The following is a 6012-nucleotide window of genomic DNA, read 5'->3' on the forward strand; positions in this document are numbered from 1 at the left end:
TACTTCTTTGACAATAGTTCAACATTTTACATTATGGATTTGATCAAGTTTTGTGATTTGAATTGCACATTGACTCTTGGAGGTGCCTTAAAAATAATTGGTGGGACCAAATGTAACATTGACAATGCTTATGGGGTTATAAAATGTCATATTGGCTTATTGGGGTATGCTGATAGGAGTACCTGTCTATCACATGTAGAGACCACATGCAGTGAGCTATATAGGTATTGGGACAGTGACACGTTTTTGTTTTGGCTATGTACTCCAGCACTTTGGATTTAAAGTGATATAATGACTAGAACGTTAAAGTGCAGACTGTCAGCTTTAATTTGAGGGCATCCATATCGGGTGAACTGTTTAGAAATTACAGCACTTTTTGTTCCTAGTCCCCCCATTTTAGGGGATCAGAAGTATTGGGACATGTTCACTGATTTGTATTAAATTAGTTAAAAGTTAAGTATGTGGTCCCATATTCATAGTACGCAATGACTGCATCACACTTGTGACTCTACAAATTTGTTGGATGCATTTGCTGTTTGTTTTGGTTGTGTTTCAGAGTATTTTGTGCCCAATAGAAATGAATGGTAAATAATGTATTGTGTCATTTTGGAGTAACTTTTATCATAAATAAGAACAGAATATGTTTCTAAACACTTCTACATTAATGTGGATGCTATCATGATAACGGATAATCCTGAATGAATCGTGAATAATGAGTGAGAAAGTTGCAAATATCATACCCCTCCCCAAAAAATGCTAACCTCCCCTGTTATTGTAATGGTGAGAGGTTAGCATTGTATGATATTTGTGCGTTTGTAACTTTCTCAGTCATCATACTATGGGCCCGTGCACTCAGGTAATCCGTTTCTTGCTTATATTTATGTGTTATGAATCACATTTTCTTCAGTGAGGCCGTTCACATTTGATGTAACATCATGTCCACATTTATGATCCATAACAGCAAATAAGAACATGACTCATTGGGCACAGATGTCAATTCAACGTCTATACCATGTTGGTTCAACGTATTTTCACTGAAACAACATTGATTCAACCAGTGTGTGCCCAGTGGGGATGAAGTGGGCTAAAGAACTGGGAAAAAAACATATTAGTATCATAAACTGATTCATCAATTCCAATGACAAGCAATGGTTTTATGGACCCTCTTTTTGATCCTAAATCCATTATGAATTCTTATTATATACAGCAAAGTCAATAAACTGAATCAACTGATTTAATACTGAGTGAATGAGTTAACTAAATTAACCTAATAGATTAATTGGAAGCATTTAAAATCACCAGAGACTCATGGAGATGGTCCAATGTTCCTGAGGCAGTGATTAATTATGCTTGGCGTTAAACTGCTGTAAGGGCTTGTGTTGCTATGAGATAAGTGTTCTCCCATGTAGGGGTAATATTGGATTTTGGCGAACGCCACATCCTCCCGCCCAGCTGTCAGCTATGTCTAGAGCAGGGGTGGGCAACCCTGTTCCTGGAGTGCTGCAGGTACTGCAGGATTTTGTTCCAACTAGGCACCACACCTGACCAACTGAGGTAATAGATCATTTCAGCCTAAATTCAACACACCTGGTCTTCCAGGTTGGTTAAATCAAAATTATGAAGTGCATGAGTCATTCCAGAGCCAGTGTTGCCTAACCATGAACTAGAGGTTTGGCGTTTAAAATCCTATATACCAGGGATATTGTCACGACTTCTGGTGGTCCATTCGGTTGGATAACTTGCTGGTCACCCACGGACGTCCAGAGAGGGCTCTGTCGATTCCCGTACCGGAGGAGGGGCTTTCACGTGTACCATCTGTGGCTGCAGATGTCACACTGCTGGTCGGTGCCGTATTGGTTCCTCTAGGGTTCGAGGCAGCAGGCAGGGCACTCTGGCGTCACCCCAGGTGAGAAGGCACCATTCTCACCCAGAGCCCTCTGTTGCACACGTTTTTGTTTGTTTCTTTTCCTGAGCTTTTCCTGCATTCCCAGCATAAGGCGCTCGTCGATTCAGGCGCGGCTGGGAATTTTATTGACAGACCATTTGCCCATAGTTTAGGGATCCCCATCGTTCCCGTGGATGTGCCCTTCCAGTTCACGCCTTAGATAGTCAACCATTAGGGTCAGAGTTGATTAGGGAGTTCACCGCTCCTTTGGACGCAGGGGGGGTCATACGGAGAGAATTAGTCACTTCCTTATTGACTCTCCTGCGTTTCCTGTGGTACTGGGCCTACCCTGGTTAGCTTGTCATAACCCCACTGTTTCTTGGCCACAGAGGGCTATCACAGGGTGGTCGTGAGAGTGCTCAGGTAGGTGTTTTGGGATTTCAGTTGGTGCCACTACGGTGGAGAGTCCAGACAGGTCTCCACCATGCGCATTCCCCCTGAATATGCCGATTTGGCACTGGCCTTCTCCAAAAAGAAGGCGACTCAATTACCACCTCATCGACGGGGCGATTATGCGATAGATCTCCTGGTAGACCCTTCACTTCCCAGGAGTCACGTGTATCCCCTCTCACAGGCGGAGACGGGAGCTATGGAAACATATGTCTCCGAATCCCTGCGTCAGGGATACATTCGGGCCTCCATTGCACCCGCCTCCTCGAGTTTCTTTTTTGTGAAGTAGAAGGAGGGAGGTCTGCGCCTGTGTATTGACTATAGGGGTCTGAATCAGATCACTGTGAGGTATAGTTACCCGCTACCGCTCATAGCCACAGGATAGAGTCAATGCACGTTCTTCACCAAACTAGATCTCAGGAGCGCTTATAACCTGGTGTGTATCCTGGAGGGAGATGAGTGGAAGGCGGCTTTCAGTACCACCTCTGGGCACTATGAGTACCTCATCATGCCATACAGGTTGATGAATGTTCCATCTTCCAAGCCTTTGTAGATGAGATTTTCAGTGCAGGCACGGGCAGGGTGTAGTGGTGTAAATTGATGACATTCTGATCTACTCCGCTACACGCGCAGAGCATGTGTCCCTGGTGCGTAAGGTGCTTGGTGGACTGTTGGAGCATGACTTGTACGCCAAGGCTGAGAAATGCCTGTTCTTTCAACAGTCTGTCTCCTTCCTAGGGTACTGCATTTCCACCTCAGGGGTGGAGATGGAGAGTGACCGCATTGCAGCCATGTGTAATTGGCCGACACCCACCACGGTAAAGGAGGTGCAGCGCTTCTTAGGGTTTGCCAACTACGGTTTTGGTCAGGTAGCAGCTCCCATTACCTCACTGCTGAAGGGGGGCCTGGTACGCTTGCAGTGGACAGCTGAGGAGGACAGGGCTTTTAGTCATCTGAGGGCTCTGTTTACCTCGGCACCCGTGCTGGCTCATCCGGATCCCTCTTTGGCGTTCATAGTGGAGGTGGACGTGTCCGAGGCTGGGATAGGATCTGTGCTCTCTCAGCGCTTGGGTATGCCACCGAAGCTCTGCCCTTGTGCCTTCTTCTCGAGGAAGCTCAGCCTGGCGCAGCGAAACTATGATGTGGGGGACCGGGAGTTGTTAGCTGTAGTCAAGGCTTTGAAGGCATGGAGACATTGGCTTGAGGGGGCTAAACACCCTTTTCTCATCTGGACTGCTGTGACCGGCTGATCTATTAGGCCCACATGTCACCCTCCTCTGGTCATCCAGGCATCGGTCGGACAGTGCGCTGTCTGAGCGGGAAGTACTGGTGGCCCACTTTGGCTAAGAACGTGAGGGTTTATGTTTCCTCTTGCTCAGTGTTTGCCCAGTGTGAGGCACCTAGGCACCTGCCCAGATGTAAGTTACACCCCTTACCCGTTCCACAGCGGCCATGGTCACACCTGTCAATCGATTTCCTTACCGATCTTCCCCCGTCACAGGGAAATTCCACGATCCTGGTCGTTGTGGATCGTTTCTCTACGTCCTGCCATCTCCTCTCTCTGCCCGGTCTCCCTACGGCCATACAGACTGCGGAGGCCTTGTTCACGCACGTCTTCCGGCACTACGGGGTACCTGAAGATATAGTGTCTGATCGAGTTCACCAGTTCACTTGGAGAGTCTGGAAGGTGTTCATGGAACGTCTGGGGGTCTCGATCAGCCTTACCTCAGGGTTTCATCCTGGGAGTAATGGGCAGGTGGAGAGAGTTAACCAGGATGTGGGTTTCTGAGGTTCTATTGCCAGGACCGGCCGGGGGAGCGGGCAGCGTTCGTGCCCTAGGCAGAGATGGCCCAGAACTCACTCCGTCACTCCTCCACTAACCTCTCCCCCTTCCAGTGTGTATTGGGGTATCTGCCGGTTCTGGCCCCTTGGCATCAGAGTCAGACCGAGGCTCCTGCAGTGGACGACTGGTTCCGGCGCGCGGAGAAAACATGGGACGCTGCCCAGAAAGTTGGCGCAGACCGTTACCGTGACCGGGTCTGGCTCTCGACCCGAAACCTGCCCCTCCGCCTGCCCTGCCGGAAGCTGGGTCCACGGTTTGTGGGGCCATTTAAAATCCTGAGGAGAGTGAACGAGGTTTGTTACAGGTTACAGCTTCCCCCCGATTACCGCATTAATGCCTCGTTCCATGTGTCTCTCCTCAGGCCGGTGGTGGCTGGCCCGCTCCAGGAGTCTGAGGTGCGGGAGGTTCCTCCGCCCCCTCTGGACATCGAGGTGCTGGATCTCTGCTGCGAGAGTTCCACCGTCTCCGTCCGGATCGCCCTGCGCCTCGCCCTCCGGGTCGTCCCCGAGGCCGGTGTCCAGCCGCGTGTAGGGGGGGTACTGTTACGACTTCTACCGAAGTCGATGCCTCTCCTTGTTTGGGCGGTGTTCGGCGGTCGACGTCGCCGGTCTTTTAGCCATCGCCGATCCACTTTTCATTTTCCATTTATTTTGTCTCGTTGTCCCACACACCTGGTTCTCATTTCCCTCATTATGTGTAGGGTGTATTTAACCTTTCTAGTGCGGAACCCCTCGACAACATTCCGCTGAAAAGGCAGCGTGCGAAATTAAAAAATATTTATTTGAAGTATGTAACTTTCACACATTAACAAGTCCAATACAGCAAACGAAAGATAAACATCTTGTTAATCTACCCATCATGTCCGATTTAAAAAATGATTTACAGCTAAAGCACAACATATGATTATGTTAGCCAAGTTAAAAAAACACAGTCTTTTTCCAGCAAAAGATAGGAGTCACAAAAAGCAGAAATATAGATACAATTAATCACTAACCTTTGATGATCTTCATCAGATGACACTCATAGGACATCATGTTACACAATACATGTATGTTTTGTTCGATAATGTGCATATTTATATCCAAAAATCTCAGTTTACATTGGCGCCTTACGTGCAGTAATGTTTTCATTCCAAAACATCCGGTGATTTTGCAGAAATACTCATAATAAACATTGATAAAATATACAAGTGTTATTCACTCCTTAATGCAACCGCTGTCAGACTTCAAAAAAACTTAATCTGAGAACGGCGCTTAGAGGAATATCCTCCATTTTGGAATCAACAAAGTTAGAAACAACACCATAAATATTCACTTACCTTTGATGATCTTCATCAGAAGGCACTCCCAGGAATCCCAGTTCGACAATAAATGACTGATTATTTCCATAAAGTTCCAAAATGTATGTCCAAATAGCCACTTGTTGTTAGCGTGTTCAGCCTAGTAATCCATCTTCATGAGGCGCAGGCACTTCATCCAGACAAAAATTTGAAAAGTTCTGCTACAGTCCTGTAGGCTACATGTCGTGTTATAGGGTTTTGTTCACAAGCCAGATGGGTTTGGAATGTTCCTCTATTTTTGAAATATTCTATTTGATTACTTGGATGGTTGATCAACCATTGTTTCAGTTATAACGGTGTAATACCAACATTAATCATCTAACACAGAAGCAGAGAAACTAACTAGCCTTCTATAAACTGGCCCTTTTATCCTAATCAGATAACACTGCTGTTTATCAAAAAATGGTTCTAGAAACTAGGAGGAAATCCAAATAAGGTAGTGACCTTCGTCAACTGCTACAAAGTTAAAAACATCAGCTGTTACAGAGTTAGAAA

Source organism: Oncorhynchus tshawytscha, linkage group LG06 (genome assembly GCF_018296145.1).
Source record: "Oncorhynchus tshawytscha isolate Ot180627B linkage group LG06, Otsh_v2.0, whole genome shotgun sequence".
NCBI classification, from domain to species: Eukaryota; Metazoa; Chordata; class Actinopteri; order Salmoniformes; family Salmonidae; genus Oncorhynchus; species Oncorhynchus tshawytscha.